Source organism: Canis lupus, chromosome 17 (genome assembly GCF_048164855.1).
Source record: "Canis lupus baileyi chromosome 17, mCanLup2.hap1, whole genome shotgun sequence".
Classification (NCBI taxonomy): domain Eukaryota; kingdom Metazoa; phylum Chordata; class Mammalia; order Carnivora; family Canidae; genus Canis; species Canis lupus.
This window is the reverse complement of record NC_132854.1, coordinates 59,940,925-59,963,656: the sequence shown is the minus strand read 5'-3', so window position 1 is coordinate 59,963,656 and position 22,732 is coordinate 59,940,925. Positions and strand designations below refer to the sequence as shown.

At 40.1% G+C, this 22,732-nt stretch overlaps 1 long non-coding RNA gene across 1 annotated transcript in view; it reads right to left on the bottom strand.

The window, feature by feature from the left end:
• Positions 1-22,732, bottom strand: part of LOC140608220 (uncharacterized) — a 168,094-nt gene that overhangs the window by 21,461 nt on the left and 123,901 nt on the right. The window contains exons 3-4 of the long non-coding RNA XR_012010247.1: positions 15,589-15,753; positions 9,758-9,831 (exon numbers count right to left, since the gene is read on the bottom strand). This is a non-coding gene — a long non-coding RNA (uncharacterized lncRNA). The remainder of the gene's footprint in view (positions 1-9,757; positions 9,832-15,588; positions 15,754-22,732) is intronic.

Below are 22,732 nucleotides of genomic sequence, written 5' to 3'. Positions count from 1 at the left end.
GCAATAAACAAAAGAAAGGGCCATGAGGCAAAGTCAGGGAAACAAGGTGCTGAGCACAGGAAAGATGTTTTTTTGTTTTGTTTTGTTTTGTTTTGTTTTGTTTTTTTCTGTATAAGAATTTACTTTGGGCAAATTTGCTCTCCTCTGGAACTCCACCTCTTGCCTGGAAATTGAAATTCCCTGTTCCCACTCGGAAACAAAATGGGTGGGGAAAAGTAAGCTCGAAATCCCACATGGGACAAGGGACAAGAGAAATCAATCCTTGACCAATCATAGTAATTCTGCCATTTGCATCACTAGCCCCTGGAAAAAAAAAATCACAAGAATCTCCCTGCAGCTTCATTCTGCGCGGCTTCCCTGTGCTTGTGTGAGAGCACCCCTCACTGTGGGGCATGTGCACTCCTCCCTGCCCAAGTCCCAGCTTGCATTTTCCTTTAGAAAGCAACACTCAGCTCACTGGAGCCTGCTGATTATGAGGGTCCACAGACCCAAATGAATCATAGAAGCAGCCAGATTGCACAAATACAAATCCTCCGCATTGTGTCTTACGCCCGCACTAACCTTCTCATACGGCCTCTGTTCCCAGCATCCCTTTCTCTGATTACCTCATCCATACCCAAAGTACAATTAGTGCATTCAAGCACTAGAGACAGCTAACAAGGCTAGGGAGAGTGGCACAAACAACCTCCTGATTCCTGGAATCTAGACACAACACAAAAGCAAAAGAAATTTCCAAAGAAATAGTATCTGCAGCTAGTGCTATGGGGTGCCATCCAGATCTCCCCCTCAGCCCATTCCCCCAGCTGCCAACCATGCTGGCTCTTGAGGGCACAACGGAGTCCCTTTCTGGGCTAGGTCCTTAAGCTAAGAAGCCGCCTCTCCTAAGTTTATACTTTCTTCCCAAAGACAGACAGCATCCAATACCAGGCCGACATGGGGGCCTCAAAGCCGAATCTCCCTAAGTGGGGAGCGATTCTGAATGGCCGTCTCAGGCCCCGCACTCCCATAAGGCTGGTGAGGGCCTCTGCTTGGACTACACTGCACTTCAACTCCTTCTGCCCAACCCCATTCCCCTCGCTCCCAATAAACTCCGGTGTGCAAATCCGTCTCACTCTCCGAACGTGACCTAAAACAGTAGCCCAGTCAGTCTAATATTTCAAGGTTCAGTGAAACTGGTATTTCAGAAACTTCCATCAAGACTTGACGTACTCCTTAAGGTCCATGGAAATGGTCATGGGGTAATCTTTGGTATCACACAGCCAGCCATCAACTTGCTCCACAATGAGAGGGATATTGAGCTCTGGGGAATAAGAAAGCTGGGTTAGAGCCAACACGTTTTGGGTTCAGTCCCAGAGCTTCTTCAGTGTGCCCTTAATCAAGTTTTTTTAGAGCAATGCTTCTCAAATGATCAGTGGCGAAGGACCTTTGTCATTTTCAGTCTATCACATACCAACAGTATTTTTATATCCAAAAATATATATACGCTTATGCATTTAATATATATTATAAACTATATTTTTATAAAGTACAATAAAATAAATTATAACTCCCTGCTTAAGTGTAGGCTGTACATAGTGACTTCCTTCAAGAGTACACTATAAAAGGGGGACCTGGGAAAATAATATTTCAGCAGAGAAACCTGACAAACATGACCTTACCCAGATGATCAAGGTCAACATCAACAATAATAAGTCATGTTGGCAATACGTTGCCTCAATATGATGTGATGAATATGGCCCTTTTCCTCTCTGGTCTTCCTGCCAAAAACCCATAAGCCCAATTTAATCATGAGAAAACATCTGACAAATCCCAACGGAAAGATATCCCATAAAACTCCCTACTAGTATTCCTCAGAACTGTCAAAGTCATCAAACCAACAAAAATCTGAGAAAATTATCACAATAAGGAAGAGCCTAAAAAGACACAACAACTAAAGATAATGTGGTATTTGGATGAGAACCTGGAATAGAAAAAGGATGTCAAGTTAAAAACTAAGGAAATATCAGTAAAATATGAATTTAGTTCATAATAATGTAACATTATGGGTTCAATAATTATAACAAATGTACCATACTAATGTGATATATTAATAATAGGGGAAACTTGTTGGCAGAGGCTATGAGAATTCTCTGCATTACCTTCTCAATGTTTCTATAAATCTAAACTTGTTCTAAAAAATAAAGCTTCTTATAAAAAATAAATTAGGGGTGCCTGGGTGGCTCAGTGGGTTAAGTGTCTGCTTTTAGTTCAGGTCCTGATCTCAGGGTCTTGGGATCAAGTCCTGCATGGGGCTCCCTGCTCAACAGGGAGCCTGCTTCTCCCTCTCCCTCTGCCTCTTCCCTGCCCTCATGCTCTTTCTCTCTCTCTCAAGTAAATAATAAATAAAATCTTTAAAAATAAATTCATTTGGGGGAATATAAATAATAGTGAAAGGGAATAAAGGGGAAAGGAGAAAAAATAAGTGGGAAATATCAGAAAGGGAGACAGAACATGGAAGACTCCTAACTCTGGGAAACAAACTAGAGGTGGTGGAAGGGAGGTGGGTGGGGGTGGGGGTGACTGGGTGGCGGGCACTGAGGGGGGCACTTGACGGGATGAGCACTGGGTGTTATTCTGTATGTTGGCAAATTGAACACCAATAAAAAATAAATTTATTATTAAAAAATAATAATAAAAAATAGATTAAATATAAATGAATTTTTTAAAAAATATACATAAGCCTGTTTTTTTTTAATGAGTAAAAGTAAATAATTTCTTTATTTGGGAGAGGAGAGAGTGAGCTGAGTGGGGAGCCTGCTTCTTCCTCTCCTGTTCCCCCTACTTGTGTGCTCACTCTCTCTCTCGCTCTCTCTGTCAAATAAATAAATAAAATATATTTTTTTAATGTTTCTAAATGCTTACTCTCACATTCTGTGCCTGTATTGCCACCAACCAGTAATAAGTGACTCCCAGACAGACACCCATCTGAAGACCATACTCTGGGGAGTTGTCCACCTGATGCTAGGGCCCATTTTCCTCATGCGTAAAGGAAAACATGGGACCCGATGATCAGATCTCATGTTTCTTCACAGATAGCTTCTGGAATGCTATAAGTGATCACCATTTGCAAAACAATAGGTGCTCAGAACCAGGTGTCTAGAACCAAGCCCCTTCTCCATGACAATAGCATAAGGTAAGCACTGTTCAGTTTTATAAACAGCTATTTCTCCCAAAATTTCTTTAATTCAAACTGCAAAAATTGTACTGCCTCCGGGATTTTTTTTCAATCTAGAACTAGAAAAGGAAGAAATGAAACATAAGAGTAGTACTACATGTTCAGGCTGTCATATATGGTCCTCAAGCCAGGATAGCAAGTGTTCCTTTTCTCTTTCTCTCTCTCTCTCTCAGAAGCCCTAGAAAACCAAGAGAATCCTCTTGTGCCAAGAGATTTTTGGAGTCATAACCCAGCTGTAATTGGCCAGGAACCAAAGGTCTGTCAGCAAACCATGAATTGTCAGAGTTGAGAGAAGGTACACTCTGAGAGAAGACACACCACAGATTGGGAAGTCGGTAAACTGAGTGGAAAGCAAACCTTCCAATGAGCAAGAAGGAGGGGGAAAAAACGATAGTTGAAAAACAGATGGTATCAACCTGTCCCATCAAATAGGTTTTTGAGAAGTCAATGGAGGGTTTCAAAACAACTCAGAGAAACAATTATACATCTAAGACAGCCAGAGATGATTCAATTTCTTGTGGGTCTTGGAAAACCTAAAGTTGATGCCCACAACTGAAGCCCCAAGAAACAGGAAGCAGATATAGCAAAAGCCAGTAGGGAATTTGAACCATGAACATATGCCAGTACTCAACCACCATGAGTGAGAATGAAGGATATTTAAATATTAGAATTTGGGGAAGAATTTAAGTATTGAAACACTTAGGTTCCATGTACTATTCATATATTATCTCCTACTAATTAAATATTATTCCTTTTATTTCCTTTTATTTTTTATTAGAGAGAGTGAGAGAGCATGAGTGGGAGGAGGAGCAGAGGGGGAGAGACAAGCAGACTGTGCTGAGAATGGAGCCCAATGTGGGGCTCGATCTTATGACTCTGAAATCATGACATGAGCCAAAATCAAGAGTCAGATGCTTAACTGACTGAGCCACCCTGGCATCCCCAGATTTTATTTCTTAATTAAACTTCTATTCTTTTTTTTTTTAAAGGAAATACACATTTGAAGCTTTTTTTTTTTTTTATGATAGGCACACAGTGAGAGAGAGAGAGAGAGAGGGGCAGAGACACAGGCAGAGGGAGAAGCAGGCTCCATGCACCGGGAGCCCGATGTGGGACTCGATCCCGGGTCTCCAGGATCGCGCCCTGGGCCAAAGGCAGGCACCAAACCGCTGTGCCACCCAGAGATCCCCTTAAACTTCTATTCTAACTCCTCTGTGGTCCATCCCCTCACAATAGAGTTGGTCTAGATATTTGATCTATAGGTCAAAATTTCTAGAGATGGGATATGTCAGCAAAGGTAAAATTACATAAGAACCATTCATTAGTCAGAGTATGCTAATTGCTATAATAACCTCAAATCTCAAAATTCTAGTTGCTTTACACATCAAAGGTGGTTCAACTCAGTCAACAGTAAGAGCTCTGCTCCAGGTGGTCATTCAGGAACCAGTTCCTCCCAATGTTGTGGTTCCTTCGTCTTAAACTCAAACCAGTTGAGGGGGATATGGGAGTGGAAAATGGAGAAAGTCCATCTATTCCTACTTTCTTTGCCTCAAAAGGATATAAAACTACTTTTTCTTACATTCTATTGGCAAGAACTTGATATAAGTTCTAGATATAAGAGTCCTGGGAAATATTTTGACTAATGTGCCCAGGAAGAAGAAACAGGTTTGGTGAACACTGAGCCAGATGCCAGGAGTAATTACAAAAGGAACTCCCAGAAGGCCGCCCAAACTTGTTGGTTGTTGATATTTTCACATATCTCAGATAGTAACATCCTAGAAAACATGGGCACTGTCTGGACAATTTTCTTACTAGCACTTGAGTCAGTGCCTCATCTGTTAACACTTATTCATAGAATTAAAGTGTGTGGAGTCTGACTGCCTTTATTTCAATCCAGATTCTGCTACTTGTGTGCTGTGCAACCAACAGCACAGGTTGGCTATACCAACCAGAGGATAGGTTATACCTCCTCCTGACACCTCAGTTTTCCCATGTGTACAATAAGGATATTGGTACTTATTTCATAAGATTGTAGAAGTTTAAGTAAGATGATTCTTACAATGCACTCTGCATAATTCCCAGCACATTACTTTTTAACATTTGTTAATACTTCCTGTAATACCATAAGGGCTTTGCATCAATAAAGTAACACCACTCACAACAACCAAATGAAGTAGGAACTGTGTTCTCTAATTTACATACAGAAAAACAGGTTCAGAGGAGCTATTCCATCCCAAGTCATACAACTAGTAAGTGGAAAATATATTTGCGATGTACAGTCTATGTTTTGACATATCATACACCTGTGAAACTGTCACCACAATCAAGTCATGAACATACCCATCACCCCCCAAGAATTTCTTCACGCACCTATTGTTGAAAAGACTACCCTTTCTCCACGGAATTGCCTTTGCATCTTCATCAAATATCAATTAACTGTAGATATATGAATTAATTTTTCCACTGTATCCATTGACATCTGTCCATCTTGACATTGTTACCTTTCTATTTTGATCATTGTAGCTTCATAAAATGTCCTGAAATTAGGTAATAGGAGTCCTCCGACTTTGTTCTCTTTCAAAGCTGTTTGGCTATTCTAAAGCCTTTGCACTTCTATATAAATTTTAGATCAGCCTCTTAATTTCTAAAATAAATAAATAAATAAAAATAAAGCCTATTTTGAATCTATAGATCAATTCGGGGAAAACTGACAACAATATTGAATCTCCCAACCCAGGGATTTAGTATATTTCTCTATTTATTTATATATTCCTTAATTTCTCTTAGCAAAGCTCAGTTGTTCAGAGTACACAGAGAGTGCTATTATTTTAATGACTCCTCCATGTCCATATTATTTCTCCACCTGAGTCTATCACAGAGAATCATATATTAACATTCCTCTTGTGTCCTCCCTGTACTTCTGTTTTCTCATCTGTAAAGAGAGAACAGAAACATCTACCTCACGGTGTCAGACGCAAAACTGCCCATGTAAATCAACTACCCTTTGTGGCTGTTGCACAGTGCTACTGGTCTGCTGATAGGGCCAATACATCTTATTTCATAAAAAGACAAAGAGGAAAATAGAGGAATTATAAGGATGAGGCAACAATGTGTAGATTCAAAGCAAAAGACACCTAAACTGATAAGATAGAGACTAATGAAGGATCCAATGACCACAGCAGTAGGAACTGCTCGTGAATTAACCCCACGACTCAGATAACCGAATGAGGTGCTGCTGCAGCAGAAGCATTAATTCTCATGGCTCGACAGAGAACACATAGTTAGAAACTGCTGGGTGTACTTACATTAAGAGATTATCTAGTGATGCTCCAGCTTTAGGAATGAGACTTAGAAAGGATTACAAAGTAATCCAGAGAAGAAGCGCCAATGTGCGGCAATGTACATCCCTGCATATTTGGGCAGCCGATAACTTTCTCCGTGCCCTGGTAAGAACTGGATAAAGCTGGCATGGCATGCTTTCATATATCTGAGCCTCTATTTATCTGGTTATGCAAGAAAGGCCACAACTGCCAGGAAAAAGGGTTCCATCTACCCAGAGTTGGCGCTCCACAGCAGAACACGAAGCATAGTACTAAGCGCATATAACCTACACTAATGTCTTAATTGGCCCATCTTTTTCCAAGTGTAAATACACTTATAATTAGATTCCTAAAATGTATTTTATTGATTAGTGGATGTCAGAGAGAAGATTCATTAACCAAGGTAACTAGCACTTGCTACCACAAGTAAACCAGAAATCTTAGAGGCTTAGCACCACGAAGGTTAGTTGATGTGTTGGGTAACAGTCCTTCATATCATAGCTATGTTATCTCTCACTTGTGGCCTCCGAAGATGTCATACTAGGTCAAGGGTGCCATAGAATGCCATGAAGGAGTTACACTGGCTCTTAACTGCATCAACTCAGGAGACCCACCCACAATCCATTGACGAGAACTAATCACATGGCCGGAGACTAACTCCAAAGGAAAGTAGGAAACATAGAGGAGCGAGTGCGTAGTGAGCAGTACCTATATTCCTGCAGATAAACCTAGTTCTTTCCCCCACTCCACATCCTCTTCCCCTCCAGAAATGGTAGGAGAATAAAAAGATACTTTTTAAGCAAAGGGTCTGCTTTGAGGTGTGTTACATGGACAGGGGTAATAGAAAGATGGAAGTCAGGTCATAGTGATGAGAGAGACTGCTCATATTTGTGGAAGGAATTTTGGAAGGCTATGACAGTATTTCTGTACCCAAAATTCACAACCCAAATGCTCTGGTGTGACAGGAGAGGCCACAACTTGCCACCACCTCCAATGATCCACTGAGTCCTTCCTGTCCCCACAATTCTGGGCTCTGCAGAGATGGAGGCCTTGACCCTAAAAGGGTACATTCTTGCCAGAGGACACATTAATGTGTCCCATTAAACCCTAAGTTCTGACTGTTGAGGACATGTTGGTCTCCTAGTGTCTTGGAATCACAGGCAAAAAGAACAGTCAGCATATTGTCTTATTATCTCTGTAGTTACATCCTCTTTTTCATTCCTGATATTTGTGATTTGTGTTCTATTTTTTTGTTCTTAATCAGTCTAGCTATTTTAGGTCTGTCCATTTTATTGATCTTTTCAAGAACCAATTTTACCTACGTACACGTATATTTAAAGTACAACTCTTGTAACTAACATAGTTTTTCTAATGTTTATTTTTTAAATTTCTGTTCTTATCTTAATTAGTTCCATCCTTTTGCTGAATTGCAATTCAACTTGCTCTAATATTGCTAGATTTCTAAGATAATAACTTAGGTTATCAATTTGGAATTTTCTTCTTTTATAACATAAGCCCTTAAAGATATAATTTTCCCATAATTACTGTTATGATAGTTGGATTGAAATCCATATATCTGCTAATTCCAACATCTGAGTAACCTCAGGATTGATCTACACCGATTATATTTTCTTTTGAGAAATATTAAGGGGTGCCTGGATGGCCCAGTGAGTTAAGCGTCTGACTCTTGGTTTCAGCTCAGGTTGTGATCTCAGGGTTGGGAGATCAAGCCCCACATCGGGCTCTGTGCTCATTGTAGAGGCTGCTTTAGACTCTTTCCCTCTTCCACTGCCCCCTCCCTCTCTCGTGTTCTCTCTCCCAAATAAGTAAATCTTTTTTTTTTTTTTTTTAATATCAAGAACCCTATTCTTGCTCTTTGTATGTCAAGTAACTCTAGATAGTATCCTGGACATTGTGAATTTTTTCTTGGGAGGACTCTGGGTTCTATTATACTTCTCCCAAAGAGTACACTATTTTTGTTTTGGCAAAACTACAAAAAAAAATTTTAAGTACTTTATATTTTGGGCAATAGTTCATATTTCAGTTCAATTTACTTACCTTTTACTGAGTTGCTTGCAGTGTGCCACATACATTCATGAGCCAGGGGCCAGGCAGAAATTTGGGAAGTTTATAGAATTTAGGGCTCCCTTCTCTGGCTGCCTCCTTATAGAGATTTCTTCAATGGCTGTGGTTGCTTTCAACTCTTTTCCTCTAATTCTTTCTTTTTAAAGATGTACTTATTCATTTATTTGAGGGAGCGAGCGAGAGAGAGCACATGCACAAGCACGCACAAGGGGGGGAGGAGGGGCAGAAGGTGAAAGCAGACTCCCCATTGAGCAGCAACCCTGAAGTAGGGCTCCATACCAGGATCCCGAGATCATGACCTGAGACAAAGTCAGATGCTTAACCAACTGAGCCACTCAGGTGCCCCAAAATGATTTTTTAAAGGATTTATTTATTTATTTGAGAGAGAGAGTGCGGAGGGGAAGGACATGGAAAGAGGGATAGAAAGTCCCAAGTGGACTCTGCACTAAGCATGGAGCCAGGCTTCAGACTCAATCCCTCGACCCCGAGATCACAACGCATGCCAAAACCAAGAGTCAGACACTCAACCAACTGGCCCCCCAGGCACCCCTATCTCTTTCCTCTAATTCTTCAGGTCAAAAATACTATGGACATTGCCTCCGGCCTATACGTCAGCTAAAAACCATAAATAAGGAATGAATTCCTTGTCTTGTCCTCTCATCCAAGTGCCAACCACCCTCCACAATCTGTTTGCATTTATTCACTTTCCAGTGCTTTCAGGTAGCTGTTCTTTGTACTTTTCATCTGCCGTCAGTTTGGTAGCACATGTAGCCATCACAGGAGTGAAAATCAGTATGCATTTTTAAAATAACATTTAGGCATAAGACATTAAAGTGTGCAAGGTAATGTCTTATATTCATTTCTTTCATGACAAGAAGACTTAGAGGAGGAAAAGAGCACAAGACAGCTTAGAAGTGAAGAGTGAATGTCTCTAGAAAGGGAGAAAACACCGAAGGGGAGGAATAGCCATGAAAGACAACCTGACGTTGAATTAGGGTTGACTAGGCCAAATCTGGCTAAAGTGATAAACAGTATTGGTTAACATATTTGGAAGGCCACGTGGCTGTGCTCAATACCTTCTACTTGCCCAGAGCTACTTTCCACTCTTCTGCACCTGCTCTCTGCCCCAAAAACCAACCTGTATGAGCCGTGGGCTTCATCAAGAGCCCCCTTCCCTGTGGCTCCCATTTGAATTCAGCCAGTAGTGAGTATCTGCAGGAGATCAAAGAGAGGGAAGATAAGTGAGGTCAGAAAAAAACTTTTTTCCACAGGATTTCCCAAGTAGGTTTTTGTGGGTAGATTGTATCCCTCCACCAAAGGCCACGGTTTCTGTCAGGAGGCTCTCTCCAAAGACTCTGGGTTCTGGTAAACACTCCTCTCCTTGTCCCTCCAGGCTAAGCGTCGGTAACGGCTGGGGTCCCATCACATCCATTGCTGCTTCTCCTAAATCCAGCGCACATCTTGGCTAATAGCTCCTTTGCCAAACTCTTCCCAGTGGGAGAGTGCACCATCTGTTTCCAGCCAGATCGCACCAGATAGAGGATTCTCAGAAAAAAAGTGACTGTAACAGGTCCTTGGAAACAGAAGATGGTAAAATACCAGCCCACATGCTGGTAAGCAGTGGAGGAGAACTCGACTGCCTCCAAAAACAGTAACTCATAAATTTCATTTATATGTATTATTATCATTATATTTAATGCTAATATTCTAGTTGAATAGGTATTGATACCACTTCTATTAAAGGTAAGAAAACTGCAATTTTAAGGCAGAGTGGAGTCACTGGGATTTCTGACCTCCCTCGGACTACAAGTCCTACCAACCTCCCACTATACCCAGACCCTTCCCGTTCAGACAACACATGCCACCAGTGCTGAAATTCAGAGCTCTCCAGCATCGGGGCCGGACATTAAAGTCTCTGAAGCCCAGGGAAGGGAGCGGTCATTCCAGCTTTGCTGTTTGTTAAAACCCAAATCCTGGGGAAATAGCACATGGCAAATTGAGCCAGTTTAGAGATCTGAGTTCATTGGTCAGAGACTCCTCTTATATTTATTTTTAAAAAACTGTAAAAGAAACTTCAATACAATATGGGGGTTGTCGCATGTACAACTCATCTAATGATGTCTCCTTACCATGAACCCACAGCTCCCCAAGAATTCCTAAATTTATGATAGTGAATTAAAGTCAGCAGAATAGACTAAGACCTCGGGCTCTGGAGGCACATCAGAGGTCCTGGTACAAAACCTGCTAGTAGCTAGTAGCCTGCTAGCAAGCAGTATAACTTTTCTCATCCTCAGTTTTCTCTCATCTATAAAATGGAGATGATAATAATACCTGCATCATAATATTAAATAAGATTTAATGCATTTGTTTATTAAAAACTAATGCATTAAAATAAATAAATAAATAAATAAATAAATAAATAAATAAATAAAATAAAAACTAATGCATTTTAGTGCTTAATGTGGGACCAGGCTTACTGTAATTGCTCAATAAAATGTAACTAATAATTACACCTAGATACTAATTTACGGCAAAGATTCATTTTGCCGTAAGATGGCCTATAAATATTAAAAGAAAAATCCTTTTAGACACATATAAAAGACACAATTTGAAATTTACAAAGAAATTAAAATAAAAAACCAACACTTCTCCCACTTCCATTTTAATTAAAAAGAAAGAGATTCTGGAAGTTTCTGGCCCTCCAAATAAGCCTATCATTCCCTAAAGTAAAAGCTATCTACCACTAGTCATAAAATAAAACAGAAAGTTGTGTGCTCAATTTATTTTATAGTTTCTTACTTATTGTTTTCCATTTCCTGTTTTACAGCTGTAAACTTCCCTTAAACTTTAGCTAAAAGTATTCTTGTCATTGAATCACCTAATTTCTTAGTATAGAGTCTGGATAGGAGGATGTTCCCCATCCCACACCCCCACCAATGAGTTGAAAAGGGCATGTCGCTGTTTGGGCTATGCAGTTTGCCCTTGTACATGGTTATAACCTTGACATTTGATGTAGGTGAGGTGCTCTAATGAACAATCTTCGATCAAGATTTTGACCATGCAAGGCATTCCGTAAGTATTTGGAAACGGATTTATTGACCAGAAATGGGAATGTTTTAATAGCATTTGTTCATCTTCCACATGGAGACCAAGGATCCCCCCTTTAAAGGTTTTTTGACCTTTGAAATCTTGTATCCTAGAATTGCACTAAGTGTGTGTGTGTGGGGGGGGGGGGCTCCAGTCTATCTTCCTCTTGGTAAGTGCATGAACAAGGCCAAAATCACGGAGTCCATCCTGCCTGTGCAAAGCTTCAGGGTAGCTTTCTCCCCAGCTGCTGGCTGTCAGTGCAGAAGCAGAGACTCCTGGGGGACATTATCCCACAGAGCTGGGTTCAAGGCCAAAGTGTGGCCTGTTGCAGAATCAGAACCTAATAAATATCTCTCACATGCTCACAAATAGAAATGGCCACAAAAAATAAATATCATAATCCAACATTTGGTTGGTTTTCTGTTGTTGTTTGCTTCCTTCATAACCGGTTTCTGTTCTGAAAAACTAGAAGCAGGTTGCAGCAGTTGGGATTCGTTCCCTGAAGTACAGCGTGCATGCGGTTTGAATCCTGCACTTCACGCACGCAAATCTGAACCTCCACCTTCCTCCTCTTGGACATTCCAGCAAACACAGATTTCTGCTGTGTGCAGATGGTCGATCAGACGGACTGCAAGACTCCACAACTCAAGATTTTGTACATTTGTGACAATTTGCATCAATCATAAACGGGTACCATCTAAGCCACAATGGTTTTAGGACTCTGAAATCTTGGATCAAATAAGTTTAGACAGCTCTATGGAGTTTAACTTAAAATATTATAATGACTTCAGTGATTCTGAAGACTTTGCTCTTTCCTTCATAGTACAACCAGCTGATAAGACAGACAGGACTCCTAGTATTACTAATATGAAAGTCACTAAAAAAATAAATAAACAAAATAAAATGAAAGTTACTAGACTGTTTGATAGACAGTCTTCAGCAAAAAACACTGTCAGTGACCCAAGATAGCACATCACCGTGGCCACGATTACCTTAGGCGTTTCAACCACTGGTTAGGGCATCATTGAAGAATGGGAGGCACTGAGCTCAGTGGTGCTGCCTCAGGCTCGGGGACCCGCCAAGCCTCGCTGCCAGGAAGGCTGGCTGTCACGCAAAGCGGCTGGAAGGCGGGCTGCCTGTTGCGAAGTGGTGAGGCCGTGGTACCACGGGGCATGCTGCCCTGCCCACCACAATCCACGCACCAGCGGATGTCATAAGCGGGCGCCAGCTTCCACTGCTGCAGGGCCTCCAACTGTGTCCAGCATCAGGCACACCCCGGGCCCTGGCCTCTGGGAGGTAGAGAGACCGGGGCGCTGCCTGCATCCTGGGGAGAGTCCCTCAGACTCTTGCAATACAGGAAGCTCTTGAGCCTCTGCTCCAGTGTACCTCCAATGTGCACACACTAGAGATTGGAAAAATCAAAACCCCGCAGCAACGATAAGGGCCCTGAGAAGCAGCAGACTTCCTGAGTCTTGAAAAGAAAGGGGGTTGGAAGCTCTTTTCTCCCTGCCTCCTGTGTTTTCTTAGGCGCCGCCGAAGTCCAGGCCTGCCTCTCCCAGTCTCTCTGGTGAACGGAGGGCAGAAAGCTGCCGGAAAAGTAGGGCTGCGGGGCCAAGGAAAGGATACAAAACCCTCAGAAAGAAGGTGCGTGATATTTTTGTTGAATCAAATCATGATTTTGTAAGGGGAAAAAAAAGACACACATAAAAGTCCATTTAATGTTTGGCAAAAAGGGAGAAAAAAAAAAAAAGAGCTTTCTGTGTTCAGTGCAAACTCACTTCAAGGGAGCTGAAGGTCAAATTACCAGCCTGTGACATGTGGAGATTGGCTGAGTTGGCTAACGGTAACTCAAGCTGCAATGCTCCTGGCCTGTTCCCGAGCCCATAAACTACACAGAAAATGATCCTGTTTGCTGAATTATTTTCAATTGCAACAGCTGCTATAACAACTCAGAAAAATTTAATATGTATATACAGGCCTGGTGAGTAACCACTTCAAAATATAAATTTGGGGGGTATGCGATTATAGATATATATAAATATATATATAAAATATTGATATATAACATATATGAAAATACCAAATATATATGTATTCAGTATTAGCCCACAATAAAATGTCTCCCTATAAAACCTTCTTTAACCAAAGCTACCCATAACAAACCATAATACAGAGCTTCACAAACCCTTCCACTCTACTCCTGGGAATCTTAAAGGATATCTCAAAAACAGTCTTCAATAAGCATGAAAGTCCGTTGGAATCACTATTTTGCAAGCTAGTCCACAATACACCCATGTTTAGCTTAGTTTAGTTTCCTTATTTTTTATTTAGGCATAACTGACATATAACATTATACGAGTTTCACATGTATAACATCATGATTCGATATTTGCATATATTGCAAAAACGATCGCCATGGAAAGTCTAGGTAACACGTGTAGTTAAATTTTTTTTTTCTTGCGATGAGAACTTTTAAGGTCTACTTTCCTAGACTTGTGTTTATGTTAATATAAAAGTAACTTCCCTCAAATCTTAAAGTGAAATCCACACTTAAGGAAATTGCATTGTGTCCTGCCTGCGGCCTTGTGTTCCCTTGGACGAACCGCACGTACACCTGGGGCAGCTCTGGGCCAGCTTGCCCTCTGGCCCCAGGAGCGTGGGAGGGAAACCTGCTGCTGTCCTCCCGCGGAGCTGCTCCTACATCCAGGCCATTGGAAATTGCTCCTGCAGGTTTCCTGCTTGCTGCACTTTGCCTTTGTTATTGTTGTTGTTTTCATGAGAATTGCAGTGGGAAGATGGAATTCCTAAAATGAAGCTTCTCCATTTGGGGTCACCCAGTAACTTAGGAGAAAGATGTAAACCTGTGATTTCCCTCATTACATGTGTTCGGGAAAACCAACTGTGAAGAGCAGGTGATCTGATTAGGAGGCCAGAGAAAGCACATGATCTCCGACCCTCACCTGATTATCTTGGTTAACATAGGCACGCCATTCCTTTCCCCCAACCACCATGTAGGCCCAAAGCCATTACCTGATTTGATAAAATAGACCCTAAGGAATATGTAGAATAAGATAATGATGATTGAAAGTGTTAAATTAAAAATGCAGGAAGCCAAATAATAATGTAAATAAAAATAATACTCAAATTATGAACAAAAATAAGAGATAAAAAATTAAAAAATAAGAGATAATAAAGGTAGAAGAATTTTTCTGTGTTTGGTTTTGTTTGTATTTTCTCACCTTTATCATGGAACTTTTCTAATCTACAGGAAAGCTGAAGAATAGTAAAGTCAATACCTTTTTATCTTTTCTTTAGATTCAAGAATCATTGTCATTTTGTGAAACTTGCTTGACCCATCTCTCTCATGTATGGCCTAAGGGATAGTCGCCCCCAGGATATTCTCTGCCACAACCCTCTTACCATTATCACACCTAAGAAGATCAACAATTATTCCAGCCCATGTTCAAGTTTCCACAACTGTCCTAAGAATGCCTTTGCTAACTGTTTTGTTTTGTTTTAGAACCAGCATCTAATCAAGGCTCACAAGTGACATATGGTTAATTCTTTTTGATATCTTTTATTTAATCTGGGACACACTCTCATTATTTTTCCCCTCCGTGATGTTTCTTGCATTTGTCTAAATATATCCTCTTGCTATTGTCTAATTTTTTCTCGATCTCTTGTTTGAAAGGAAGAATTTTTAAAAGATGGATTAAAATATACAAATAATATTCGATTGAAGGCAGCAAAAAAATAGTTATTAAATATAAGTAAGCAAGTAAAATACAAAAATTAGAGGAAAATGGAAAGTACTGGATAGTTGAGCTTAAGCTAGAAAAAATTTTAACAATAAAACTTTAAGAATGATAAATTTGAGGGCACCTGGGTAGTACAGTCGGTTGAGCATCCAACTCTTGGTTTCTGCTCAGGTCGTGATCTCAGGGCAATGAGATCAAGTCCCACTTCGGGCTCTGCATTCAGCGCACAGTCGACTTGAGATTCTCTCTGCCTCTTCCTCTGCCCCTCCTCCTTGCGCGCATTCTCTCTCTAAAATACATAAATAAATCTTTTAAAAAATGATAGATTTGAAACTTAAGGTGCAAAACTAGGTAAAAATCAGAATTAAAATCTATTTTAATCAAAAGAAAATATTTGAATACACGTACATATATAAATGAGGAGTAACAATAGGTCCTAGAACGATGATCAGTACATAGTCATTGCTATGTAACTGTTTTCTATCATTATCATCATCATCGCCACAAAAAAAGATATTGAAAAATTAAACTTATAACAAGAAACCTGAAGTATAGGTGAAAAAAAACAAAGAGAAGATAACACTATACTGGGCAAGAATTCTAAAGGAAAAAATGAAGAGGGACTTAAATCATCATAACAAACCAGTCTTAATGCAAAAACACACTTAACAGTGTTTTAATTATATAAAAAGTTAGATATATAGGAATATCATAGGGACAAAGCTACAGAGAGTAGAAGATACATTATAAAGGGGATCATCTGGGCAGAGAACTTGGAAAAGTTCTTCCCTGAGGAGAATGACATCATTAATGATGCCAAACAAAGATGTCCCCAAAATGGGAGTACAAAGCTGAAGGCTCTTAACCAAACCCAGATCTCTTAGAGTCAGAGGTCCTAGATTAAAGGCCAGTTTCCCAGACAATCTAGCAACCTAGATTCTAGATTTTCTAACCTAGAAAACAGGAATTTGTGAGGAGATATCTTCATTGTTTTCTTATCTATAAGACAATTAGTAAGATAAAACTATTGCTAAGATATCTTTTAATTCCAGAAGTCACTAAATATTCTGAGATTCATACTGCATTATTTACTCATTTATTCATTTCTTTAATTAGGTCTCCTGGTGTTCTATTGGTTATGCCTCGGTCAGTCAGATTGGCTGATGTTTTAGGAATCTGTGCACCCTGTGTAAGTTCCAAAAGACTGCTTTCCTCTGTTTTTCCTCATCTGTGTGTGTTTATAACCCCAAACAAGAAAAAAGACCTCCGCAATCTCCATTTTCAAATAGAGACAACTGAATAAAATACCCCTAAGTCAGTAATAACAGCTCAGTTTGACCACACAACTCACAAGTTTGTCTCCCAAAATGAGACAATACAAGTGGCCTGGAAAATCACCCCAGGAATGTCAATTATATTTCAATTTATAAAGAAAAAAAAAAAAGTTTTTGAGGAAGTGGTGGACAGGCCTAAGACTTTGCACCGGTAAAGAGACAGCATTGCTGACAAATGACAGCAGCTGGGTTTCTTTGTTGTTGTTGTTTATTATTATTATTATTATTATTATTATTATTATTATTAGATTTTATTTATTTATTCATGAGACACATAGAGAGAGAGGCAGAGACACAGACAGAGGGAAAAGCAGGCTCCCATCAGGACTCAATCACAGGACCCTGGGATCATGACCTGAGCTGAAGGCAGACGTTCATCCGCTGAACCACCCAGGCATCCCAACAGCAGCTGGTTTAAAGCAAAGGACACAGAGTCTATACGAACATTTTAGAAATGACAGAGATTGGGTCACTCATGAAGGTCTCCCACACTGGTGCAAACCCTGCACCACTCATCCACAATTGCAGACATTCCCATGCTCAGGGCCCGTTCCAGGTCCAAGAGAAGAAGGACATACATCCACACTTCTGCACACCCAGGGGCTGCTTGCCATAGCCAAATAGGCATTCTCTTGGAGAAAATGAAATTTGGGCGTCTAAGGCATTCAACTTTTTGAGGTTTTCCCAGTTATGTCCATGCACAGCAAAAGAAAATCTCTACAGAGATTCTGAAATTTCTTTCAAATATAAAAGAATGGTGACCAGTCTCTTCTCTCCTACATGTGGTCATCTTTCTCCAACAATACCCACCCACCCCACAACACACACACGCACAGACCCCTCAACCTCTCAGCATGCCTACCGCTCTTCCTTCCTATGGCGTGGCCTTTGTCTCTCCATTGCTAACCTGTCAAGAAAAAGCCATCACAGAGCACAGACTTTGGACACCAATCCATAAACTTGCAAGGCTGACCACTTGTTTTAAAACAACAATAACAATCTTAAGTGAATTGGCCCTGGCTTCAAATTTTCCCAATTGCTTTTGTCCAGATATGATGGTTACCTGACAACAAAATCTCCTGGAAGAACAAAGTATTACAAGGGCAATGAAAAGAGCTGCACCACTGTTGCTGGCAGCAATGAGCAACATGCACTGAAATGAAAGAGGCTTTCGCTAAAGTTCCCCAGTGGAAGAGCACTGGTTGGAGAAGCACAGGTCAGCTTTTCCAGTTGGAAATGCTCTGCAGCCCTCTACCCATCAGAGCTCTCGAATGGTCCCATTGCTATGTCAGATCATAACTACTCTATCATACTTTCCCGATTTTCTATTTTTTTCTACCTGGGCCAGAAAGGCTCTGAGTGTTCTTCGGACTCTAAAACACTAAATTCTACATAGAGCCTGATCTCTGTGATCTTATTTGTTCATTTACTAAACAACATTATGCAGAGAAGTTTACCATCCATACTAGTTCTCTTGAACTTAAAATTTAAGCAGTTACACAAGGAATCACTGACGAGAAATATTTAACGGAATGTTCCAGTTGGACATGGATTTTTTTTAACTCATTTCTGTTCAATTTTAATAATCTCTGATTTGTACCATTCTATCATTGCTATGAAATCCATAAAAGACCGGTTTGTCTCCTTACTTAAGCTGAAAAATAAGAAACATTTGATTTGACAACTAAAGTAAAAGGGCCAGATTCTTTGAAAATTTTTTTTTCTTTTTTTTTCTTTTTTTTCTAAGGAAAGGTGACTGTGAGCAATATCAGGAAAAGGTCACAGATGGTTATAAAAGTAATATAATCATAAAAGTAGTACATGCAATGGGGGGAAAACCCCTTATTTTAAACAAAAAACAACTGCAGCTACAATTTTTAAAATATTTACCACACATTTACTTTTTTGTTTGTTGATTATTTGTTCCTTCCACTTTTCTCATGTATCTCAGATGTCCCTCCTGGGACCATTTCTCTTCTTCCTGAAGTATATCCTCTGAAAGTTCTTTTAGGAAGGAACTTTTAATAGTGGATGTCTTTCAGCTTTTGTTTGAAACAGTCTTTATTTTCATTTTTGCAAATAGTTTCATTAGGTATAGAAACATGTGGTTGATGCTTACTCTCACTCAGTATTTGCTTTCTAAAGGAGTAGCCTGAGTTAAGAACAGATGGTTCTTTAATTGAAGAAAATACTTTATGGATTTTGATGGGCCTTTAGGACAAATCAAGGCAGGCCTCTTGGGCTCAGTCTGGTTGTACTAAGACAAGTCCAAGAAAGATGAATTGCTCTGCATTATGAAATGAGAATTTTGCATTTCTAAGGGTAGCCTTACAAAGGAAGCATATGCCTCCAGAAATTAGGTAAAAGGGAAAGATTAAGAAAATCTAAAGAAAGAAACTCAAAAAACATAACAGAAAAGGTGTATGACCCAGTCAGTGAAATTAAAAATGACCAATAAGTTTCTAGAAATTTCCTGTTAGTATAATTATGTGGTTAAGAATTGACCTTATGGGGATCCCTGGGTGGCGCAGTGGTTTAGCGCCTGCCTTTGGCCCAGGGCGCGATCCTGGAGACCCGGGATCGAATCCCACGTCAGGCTCCCGGTGCATGGAGCCTGCTTCTCTGTGTCTCTGCCTCTCTCTCTCTCTCTCTCTGTGACTATCATAAATAAATAAATAAATAAATAAATAAATAAATAAATAAATAAAAAAAAAGAATTGACCTTATGCACAAAGAGGTCTGTCTTTTTTTGCCCTTTGGCTACTTGAAGGTGATCCATAAACCCTTGGATTGTCTTACATGATAGGATATCTTTCTTTGCCCTGAGGCCTTGGGCCACTGACTGGTCTCACAATGTGACTTATAATGGAGGCTTTGGGCCATGTTATGTAAATCCCATGTTCAGAAAAATGGAGACTAAAGGAGTTAGCTTGAATCTCCGAGAGGGTCTGGACAGTACAGGTCAGTCACATGGACATTGTATGATCAAGCACCTAAAAAAGTTCTGGACACCAAAGACTGGTGAGCTTCCCTGGTCACCAATATTCTCAACACTGTCACATATCATGGGCAGGAGGAGGTAATGCCACCCATGACCCCAAGAGAGAAGGACAATTGGAAGTTCCACATCTGGACCTCTCCTTGACTCGGCCTTACATGTCTCTTTCTTTGGTTAATATTAACTTGTATCCTCTCCCTGTAAAAACCATGAGTATAGTTTTCAGTGAGTTCTGGGACTCCTCCTAGCAAATTATCCAAACTGAGGGTAGTTTGGGGAAGCCCCTGAACTTCTAGTTGGAATTAGAAATGAGGGCACTCCCTCAGGCCCTGAAGTTCAGCAAACTCCACTGTAATTATCCTGCATTACCCCAAAACTCTCAGGAAAATCTACTTCGTGCAAACAGTCTTATTTTAACAGCACTTTGGGGGAATTGAAAAGGGGTGAGACCCAGTATGGGAGGCAGCAGTGGGAAGATAAGAACTCTGCCCCAGGACGTACAAGACACTATGGCAGCTAGTGACAGCAGAGTCACAGGTCACAGCACAAGGACCCACACTCAACCTCACAGAAAATCCTTCTTGGGAACCCTGGGTAAGGCTCCAATCTTTCTGCCATGCCTCATCCCTTTTTACTTAATTAGAGAGCAGTCTCTCAACCCTCCCATGCCACGCAGAAGAGCAGAGGTCTGGAAGGCTTCCAGGAAGTAGATTAAGTTGTAATGAAACCAGGCATAATAATATCTAAAAATTGTAAACCCCTGTTTTTGATGAGTCTTAAATTCCCAAATAAAATATATACAAATTTTTTTAAATGTATGCAAAACATGCAGCATAATAGAGATTCAGTAGATGTTTTTTGAACAAGGGAAGAGCAAGTGAGTAAGTAAATGTATGAAAAATACAGTTTATTCTCAATGGCATGGACTACTTTGGTTAGAGAGAACATAAACAACTAAAACAGGTAATTCGCAAAAGCCCAACTACACAATTAATGGGTAACCTCAAACTTCTCAGACGTTTCAGAAGTTCTTACAAGAGAGGCAAACAGGCAGTAAAAAATAACTGTTTTGTCAGCCTGTCTTTGCTTGCTACACTGGAAATGCCAGTACAAAATTCCCCAAATGCCCTTTTGACTACCAAGGGCAAAAGAAAGAATCATACAGCCCATAAGTAGGATTCTCAGGTCCTGCTCCCCAAAACACATAAGATGAAAAGCTAAACAATTAAAGAAACAAAACCAAAACAGTGCTGATGTTTTTCTTCCCCTCTAAACTATTATCATCTTGTGCAACATTTGTCACAACCATCTTTGATTGTTGACTAGGGCCACAGGTGGCTGGCCCCAGCTTTTATATCAGGAATGTAATTGGAGTTGTCATTGTGTTTTAAACACATTTCAGCAACAAGACATCACATGAATCGTAAGCAACCCTGTAATACCAAGCTGCAAGCTGCAGGCAATTCTTTGGGTTTATGCTCTTAATTTACTTGCCACTAATGGGCTCCTGAACCTTGTGGGTCTTTCATTTCCCAATGGAAGCAAATCTTGCAAGTCTCGAGTTTAAATTGCTGCTACTACTGCCTCCCCAAGGCTGAATGGGGTGCAAAAAACTCTAGGCACACTTTTCTCCTGTACTGCTTGGTAACCAATTCAATAGAAGGAGATCCAATGGCAGAAAAAGAAAGAAGAGTGGAGTAGTATTCTGAGACAAAGTGGCCAGAGCTCGAACTGAAAGTTCAGGACAAGCGATTTGGTTCCAAAAGCTATGGAAAGCTTGGAAAGAGAAGCCACAGAAAGTAAAGCTTGACTAACAGACTGCTCGATTGTTGTGTAAATCAGTACAGAGTCCCTGGAGGTCAATTTATCCATTAAGAATCAAAATCCTTAAAACTGCATACATTTTGATCCAATAACTCCACTTCTAGAACTTTATCCTGAAAGATTATCATATATGTGTGCAAATATTTAGCTACAAAGTTATTTCTCATCTAAGTGTTTATATTAACAACAAAATAAACAACCAAAATGTCTAACATTGGGAATTAAATAAACTTTGTACGGACAACAAATTAAGGCTTAACCATCAAATATATTGTGATAAAAAGGAGATATTTACAATAGTTAAGTAAAAGAACACAAAATAGCATGAACGCCATGAAAATATTTGACAAACCTAGATTCATTCCTACTAAAAAAAAATCAGGAGTTATTAAGCATATCAGTAGAATAAAAGCAGCTTTCAATTACTAAGGTCCTCTCAGGGATACAGAACTTCTTAATTAAACAAATAAATAATCAGCCTTGGAAACGAACTTGTAAACAGAGTGCAGTTGATGAGTTTGTTGGGTTTTCTGCCCTTGTGGATGGTCCATCACATTATCTAAGATCTAGTTTGATCTGAGAGAATGACAGAGGGTCTGCAGTCAGAGAGGAATACAGAGAAATGGGGTCCAGGAAATGGAGTTACGAGCAGCAGGTTATTTAGGTGCAATTCTGAGGTGGTTAGCAGCTGGCTGCTTTGTGTTTTGCTTGTTTTCTTTTCTTTTTTTTTTTTTTTTTTTTTTTTTTTTTTTTTTTTTGCCACTTCACCATGACTTTGGCCTGGACTCCTTGCTGATCCAACTCCGATCCCTCTGACTCAGCCCAGACTGCCAGGGCTAAAATTCCTAGTCACCAGAATCATTGTGGTTAGAACACTTAGGTCTTGCTGAGAAAGAAGGGCATGGAAATATAAGACAAGTAAAATGTTTGCTGCCTGTTTTGCTATTTTTGTTTTTGTTTTTATCTTTTTAAAGCAAAATCCTTCTACCCATGTATAAGTAGATGAAGCTGAACAAACCTGTTCAGTAATCAAACCAGGTCAAAGATGACCACTCACATCACTTTTTTATAGGTAAGGGTTTTAAGGTGTAAGCTCTTGGGAGAGAGGGAAG